Below are 8,313 nucleotides of genomic sequence, written 5' to 3' on the forward strand. Positions count from 1 at the left end.
CACAAATCATACGCACTGGATTTCCAGAACATTTTCTTCTACTGCAGAGAAATGCCAGCATGTACTGTGGATGTTAGATGCAGCAAAAAAAAACCCAGACCACTCTGTTTTTTACATACCTATTTTCCCCTTCCTCCACAGCACAGCCTGTTGAATCCTGTAAATCATTTTTAGATTGGTAAACTGTAGAAGACAAAGCAGGGACAGAGCCTGTAGAGAAGGCAGGAAAGCGCGGCTCTAATCTAACAGTGAGCAAGCTTCAAGGTTACATGCATATTTTTAGTAAGAAGAGAAACTTCTACTAGAATTGCACTTCTATATATTTAGAAATACATTTCTGCTTTTATAGCGGATAAGAGGACATTTTAGAAGCTGCAGTAGCCAGCCCATTTTAGAAGCTGCATTAGCCAGTCCATTTATTTCACAAAACAAACACAGGAAATCTGACTGCCTACCTTCCTCTAAAACCCCAAGTCCCGTCGCACAGAAGCTGCAACTACTACTCACCTGTCCCCGCTTTCAAGACACCACAGAAGTCACTGCTCAGCTGGACAAGCTTTTCAAGAGGTTACTGTCTCTGAGAGCGCCTATAACTCTATGGTCTGGCACTTCCTTTTTCTGAAAAGAAATGGTGAAAGATGGAGTCTGAACACATGAAGATAACATGCAAGTCAGGGAGGATGTGACATCATACGTTCAGCTAATACAGTGGCTGAAAGAAGGGTCACGCAGCTGCACTGTGAAGAACCCACCTAATTAGAAATTAATCAGGAAAAAAAAAAAGAGGAGGAATTTGAAACCCCATTATTGCTACACATTAAGCTTTATACTGTGGCAGGAAACTGATTGCTGTTTTGTTTTCTACTCGTTTGCTAAGAATTCCCAGTGCTCACGCTGCTTGGGTGGCTGCCACAAGAACTGAGCTGAGTTTCACAGAGCTGCCTCCTCCCACCCCAAGACTTCACTTCTGAATGCTCCTTTGAACACACGCTCTTTTGACCAAATAATTTACTCATCCACTTGGGAATACTCCCTCTTATGCTGGATACTTCATTGAATGACTTTGCCAAATTCAGGTGTCCCTCATTTTGTGATGGAGTTCCCTCTTGTCCCTGCGCTCCATGGCGGCTGACCTTCCCTTACAGAAGGCACGTTGGCGCATTCATAAAATACCACCTTTATCCATAGAGCCACTAAGTTTAGCGTTCAGTGCAGTTTCTACTCAGTTGCATGCAACAAATGTCAGGCCTATTGCTCTGTAGCTTCCCAAACCCCTTCCCCCTCCCCAAATCCTTCCAAGCACTGGAGCACCACAAACGGATTCATAAGATGCCAACGCTGGGGAAGATCTTTGGAAAGCACCTTAAGCCATTCCTAGCCCTTTCATCACTGCAGCTTTCCAGGCCTCAGGTCAGGTCCCAGCTAGTCACAGAATCACAGAAGGGTTTGGCTTGGAAGGCACCTCTGCAGATCATTTGTCCAACCCCCCTGCTCAAAGCAGAGACACCTAGAGCAAGTTGCTCAGGACCGTGTGCTATTGGGTCTTGACCTTGTCCAAGGACAGACACTCCACAATCTGGGCAACCTGTTCCCATGTTTCACCACCGTTTCTTCCATTCTAACTTCCTGTATTTCAGTTTGTGCCCATTGTCTCTCATCCTGTCACTGGGTTCCACAGAGAAGAGTCTGGCTTGTCTTCTTTACCCCACCCATCTCCAATCAGGTATTTATATGCTTTGACAAGACACCATCCAAGCCTGCTCTTCAAGAAAAATTATCAGAGCTCTCTCAGCCTCTCTTCATAGGGCACGTGCTCCAGTCCCTGTCTCATCTTAGCGGCCCTTTGCTGGACTTGCTCCAGTATGTCCATGGCTCTCTTTAACTGGGGAGCCCAGAACCGGACACAGCACTCCAGATGTGTATCACCTGTACTGAGGACGAAGGGAAGGATTGCTTCCCTTGTCCTTGCAGGTAATGCTCTACGTAATGCAGCCCAACAGGCTGCTTGCCACCTTTGCCACAAGGGAACACTGCTGGCTCCTGGTCAACTTGTTGTCCACAGGACCACCAGATCCTTTTCTGTGATGATGCTTTCCAGCTGGTCAGCCCATGTACTTTTCTCCTCTCCTCAAAGTTTATTACTGCATTGGCTCTAACCAGGTTTGCCAGAAGCCACAGTCAGCTTTATCTCACCTAACTTTAAAAGTCTGTGGTATATGTACCTGTAATCCCATTACAGGCGGTAATGCCTGCAATCACTGATCTGCTTATGTAATTTGCATTAGGATTAGATGAATAACCCATTGACTAGATCCCCAGTGACAATAATAAGACGTGGTAGTCCTGGGCCTGGTCACTGGTCCTTCTGCTGTTGTGGACATGTCTGCCCCTGTTCTTCCGTAACATGTTCAATAATCCAGTGAAAGGAATGTAATGCTTCTCGTAGCAATGCAGAAACAGGCAGATGCTGAGACCCTCTGAGAGTGGTCCAGACAAGGACTGGTTAGATACTCACACACCACAAGAATTTCTTCAACAGAGCAAGAAATCTGCTAATATATATATTCTGACAATACGTGATTTGCAAAATACTGTGTATAATTTTCACGACCTTGCTTGCTAAATTTAAAAGCCTAGCTAACCAATACACTGCTGGAAATACGTAAAGAAAAAAACCAAACCAAACAAACAACCCAGTCCAAACAGTAATTGTAAAATGTATAGAGACATATTACTGAATAAGGTAAAAGCTGACATTTAAATGATAGCAAGTTTCTCTTGCTCCAAGCATAAAAGGATAAAATGTAATACAAAGGGAACAGACACAGAAGATCTTGTAACTCCTCTGTGCAAGGACTTTAACCAGTCTGATGCTGCTGGATCAGCTCATGCTCATATCTACTTTTGGTGCCCCTATGGGGTACGGGGAACACTCTGCAGTGAGCAAAGGGGTTCCTGCCCTATGTGACTGTAAAAGTGCTTCACTGGTACCTTGGTAGCAAAACTGGAGACAACAAAAAATACAAACTTGGCTGACAAAATTGGCTGACAATTAGATGATTAGGTGATGGTACAACATGAATTGTACATAAAGCCAACTTACATGAAGCCAAACAAGCATCACCAGTTTCTGCAATCGTCTATTTTTCAAATTGCAACAGCAGATACACAGAAGTCTCTGAAACCTGGTAAATCATTCCTAACAGAAAAAATGTACACTGTTGAGTGATATTGTTATAGAACACCATCAAATATTTCACAACAGTTCAATAGTGATAATAAATGCCAAGAAATAAACTGTACAAATGTTTTAAGGGCATGCATTAAGCGACATCAGAGAATGAAACATTATGTTCTCAGTTCACACTGAAAGCAATTAGAATTGCTTTTACATAACTACATTAGAACTGTGTAATTCTCAGATTATGAATTCTGTAGAAGGTCTCAAACCTCCGGGCCTAAACCTTAGTATAACCAGTATAAATACCTGTCTTAGCCAGAGGCGATCAGATGTTTATAGGAAAACTATGGCTGTGTATATTGCAGAAGTGCAAATGTTGTTTGCAAAGTAGAGTATAAACTAAGGCTGTGAACAAGGATTTTCCTTTCTTTTGCTTTCCTTCTGTGATGTAATTGATACAGTTTATGCCTAGGCAATTAACAGATTTAACTTAGAAGCTAGATAGACCTGCAAATAAGTAGAAAATTATAGGAAAGAAGGTGCAAAGGGATCATCTAGCTATTAGTAAATACACCTGCTGAGCAACAGGGGAGAAGAGGGAGAACCGAGAGTAATAGAAACAGAGGCACAGACTAAGGATTCAGTTTTGCCTGAAACGTTGCCAGAATAAAACTGCAAAAGAGAAGCCAAATGATCCCTGATACCCAGGCACTCACTGATCACCTGCCCAAGGGGACCAGGAAGGGTGATCACCTGGGTGCCTGTGACTTTGGCTGCCAGAGCTCATGCTTGCTGTTAAACACACCCTTTGTCTTGACAACCAGGCTGCTCTCTCCTAAGATAGCCTGCCGGTGGTGTGCAGGCAAGCATCAAACCCAGCTCCTAGGCTACGGGGAGGACAGAAGCTGAACTGCTAAGCAGCCAACTGCTCAGTCTGTAGAAAACAGGAATAAGAGTCAATTTAGAATTTGAATATTTGATCAATTCACAATACTCCCAAACAAGAGGACCACTGGGAAAACTGGAATTACAATTGAGTCCTCCCACAGGGTAGAAAGAGGAAGTAAAACCAGTAACAGCATTCAGCTGACATATCCCCAGGTAGAGGGAGAAACTCTTCCTTCCAGTCTTGTGAGCTCTCTGAACCAGTTTGAAAAAGAAAATAACTAGTTCCTGTCCTGTAAGCATGTGGACATGCCTAGGGTTTTTGGGAAGAAGACAAACTTAGTGGCTCTGTGTTCAGAGGAGATGAGGTAGATTCTCTGTGCTCAAAGCCTTCCCACTGCCCTCCCTTTTTGTGCATTCCTTGTGTTGGCTTCTTGGTCCCAACATTTACTCAATCTCACCTGGCAGTGACAGAAAACACAGGGTGGCTCTCACTCTCATCCCTGAAGAAGGGAACCTGTAAGAGAAACATAACCTATATCTACCCCTATTATTAACTAAAATGGATTAAGAATGTAATTCTTTGATGCCCCTCAGAACATGCTTAAGTGCATATTTACAAGAGAGGCTGGTTAGAGGTGGTTTTATATCTCAAACTGAGCAAGATGCTTTGGATAGTCCCTTTCATAGTCAACATTTTAAAGCAGCAGCTGTGCCCTCTCATGGCCAATTCAACTAAGCAAAGGAGAGAGTTGTAGCTCTTAACATGGGACCCAATGCTAGAGGCATCAAGAGTGGAGCAGGGCTGGAGAATCTGGTACAGCTGAGATTGACCTGAATATGTCATGAACATCCAAATCTAGCTTCACAGGCTAAAAAAAAAGTATACCATGGTATACCTTCCCTTCTTTCTCTGTCTTATCATTGCTTATCTGATGCACAATTTTAGTTCAACTTCAACTACCTTATGCCATTAAACTATTCAAAAGCTACATTTACACTACATCAAGTAGAAACATGGCAACATAGCTCTGATCAGCCTTAGAAGAAGTGACCGCACCAGTCCCAATTGTCTTTAGGAGAATGAGTCAAGTACTGTTGAGTTTAGTGATATCCCTTCAAGTAGGTGTGTGGACACATAAACAGAAAAACACTGGAGGGTGTGTGTAAATTTGCTACACATTCAGTAACAAAAAGAGAGAGGGAAAAGGTCCAACAAAGTGCTGCTGCATACCCAGGTAGCTGCTAGGGGTCTTGAACAAATTCGCTGATCACAAGCAGCCTGAGAGGAGTATTTTTGGGACCCACCAGAAAACAGCTGAGGATCTCCATTTTCTCCAGATTTACATTGCCAACAAGTGTAGAAGAGGTAAGATTTGACAATACCAACATTCAGTGGGTGACTCATCACTCTGTTATGTGTGGAAGAGCAGAGCGGTGCCAGAGACTCTACCAGCTAATTCCACTAGTATTTAGGGGAATTAACATTTAGCATTTTAGCAACAGCTTTAGAGCTCCTTCTCCTGACCCTAGAGAAGAATGGCAGACCAAGCATGTGCAAATATTTGAGGTGAGATGATATTAAGTATTGTGATTTTAATGGGTGTATTAGACCAAGACATAAGATACTGCAGCTATAGACAGAGGACAGTTAAGGCACCTGTCTCTGAACTGCATCTTTTGTACTTAAGCACAACTTCAGCTTTCCAGGGTGAATCTTGCAATATCCAATTTCACTTACATGTTTTTAGAACAAAGTTTTCTCCTGAAATAAAGAAAAGTGAAAATACCCACTCATATAACTCTAATGCAGTGCTGGATAGACACTTTGTGAGGTAAGAAGAATTAAAAGCAAGTCACAGCAAAGAGTTGGAGGATGGTATTGGCAAGATTCTGCAAAAAATAAACAGATTGTGGGGAGAGATTATATGGCAGTTTTTATAGCTGTTGATTCCCAAATAACTGTACAGAACGTGGCCATAGATGTGATGGCATCTCGCTGAAGTTATCCAGAGAAAAAATATACAAACTCTGTCTGTTATTTGCAACAGAGAGAACCAATGAGCTACATAAGTAATGGCCACAAACAGAAAATCACATAGCCAGTCATGGCTTTATTTCATTTTTATTTTTAAATGAAATATGAAATAATAATTTCATCATTAAGCTTCAGTTCAGCTTCAGCCTCCATAAATACAATAAGCAGTAGTCTAAGATTAGTGAAAAATGGCCAATAATGCTATTATACTTGGATAGAGTAGGAAATCTGTTGAATGAATTAAGATAGAGCTGTAACAGCTTCCAAAAAACTGAAATTGGGCATGCCTGGTTAAGTGAACATGCTCAGTAACTTCATCAAATGTAAAAGAAAGCCAGCAGGAGCTGCTATTTTCTCAGACAGTGACCCTTTGACAGGATTAGTTTGCACCCAGTGACAGTGCTATTTGAGAATGGTGGCATATGAATTCATAACAGAGGAGCGGTTCCTCTAATGTTTCCAGTGCTGTTAGCAGCAGGCACAATGAGCAAGCTCAGAGACAGGGCACCAGAACAGTGCGTGCGAGCACCAACCCCTGAGCCAACCCTAGCAGCAGGAGAAGACCAACTTCAGATATAAATATTGCCACTAAGAAGATTCTGAAACCTGCTGACGGCTGCCAGACCCTAATACTGAGTGTAGCAATTGCTCGGTATCAAAGATACCCAGCCACCAAGGAGGGGACTGTAGCCCATAGCCCAGTACTATGTCACTCAGATCTCCCTTCCCCCGGAAATTAAGACTCCTACCATGACTAATAAGAAATACTAGACTTGAGGTTTCTATCAGACCGCCACTGAGGTGGAGGGCAAGGAAACAGCTCATTATTTGTTCATCCACACCTGAAATCACAAAGAATTAGCACTTCCTCAGCATCACTCCTTGAGGTCTCTCCACACTGCTCTTACGCACAGGAGAGCCGTTTCGCGGAAAACACCGTATTAGACTCAGTGTGTTGTACTGTGTGTCTGCTTCTGAAAAACAGCAGGTAAACTTCCATTTTGAATACATAAGGATACAATAGGGATTGATGGACTGACAAGTAAAGGCAGTTCGTAGTAGCCACAAGCACACAGAGCCTTCCGGAAGGTTCCGCCATGGCAGCACCACCACCTCAGCTGCTGCCCCCAGCCCAGCCATGGTGGTGGGGTGCTGCCCTGGCACACACCTGTGGTCTGTGGGGCCTGTGTCGCTCCAGCAGCAGGAGGAGGGAGGGCTGGCCCAGCACCATTTTCCACAGTTTAGAGAAGGCTGAGAAGCAGAAGGAGCTCAAGGAGGGACTGGAAAACTGCTTTCCTCCACAGGGGAAGATGGTGGCGGGGCCCCTGCTGCCACGCAGGTACTCACCTCAGCACCTCTCCAAGAAAAGACAACTCTGGAGGGCAGGTAGCACATCCTCACCCCCCTCATCAGCACCTCAACTGTCCACCACTGCCATCTCCCACCCCACTCCCCACTTCCTCCTTGCCCACCTCCTCTCCATGACAGCCCTGGCCAGCCACGGCCCTCCCATGGCCCTTCCATGGCCAGGCAGACTGCAGGAGCCCATCAGCCCACAGGTGAGACCACTCTGCCCTTTTCCTGCTTCCTCTGGTTGCAGCCACCATGCCGGTGCTGACTTACTACCTCATCCTTCCCGTCGTGCCCAGACACCATCGTGCCATGGGGGTCACCAAAAGACCGCAGGCAGCTGTGTCAGAGGCAAGGGTACGGAAACCCAAGTTTGGGCTTTTTATTCTTAGGTGCTTTCTACAAGCAGCACCAGTCTGAGGCCCTCAGGTCTCCTTCTCCTCCTCAGAAAAGCCTTTCAGCTTGCTCCCATGGCTTCCTACACTCCTGTGGCTTCTACATCTCCCTCCCCTTTTAGCCCTGGTTCCCTATACAGCCAAGCTGGTGCAGGTTTGCTGACCAGAAGCAGAAGAGCTGCCTTCTTTTTTTCTCCTCTTGTAAAAAGAATCACCAATTGCACAGCTGGACACTGCAATCTAACAGCAACCTCACGTAGAGGTTATACTTGGATTCTTTTACAGCCTCAGAATAAATTTCCTTCCGTTGTGTTTTTCTGTAGATGAAAAATCAACATAAAGAATAAAGATAGTGGAGGTTTTATTCTGCTGCATACTAATACCACCAACTGGTTGCACAGCTTGTTAGGGAGTAGCATGGGCAGTGAGCTGCTGAACACAGGAAAGAAAAAAGCAGATGGAAG

This window comes from Phaethon lepturus, unplaced genomic scaffold, assembly GCF_000687285.1.
Source record: "Phaethon lepturus isolate BGI_N335 unplaced genomic scaffold, ASM68728v1 scaffold11722, whole genome shotgun sequence".
Classification (NCBI taxonomy): Eukaryota; Metazoa; Chordata; class Aves; order Phaethontiformes; family Phaethontidae; genus Phaethon; species Phaethon lepturus.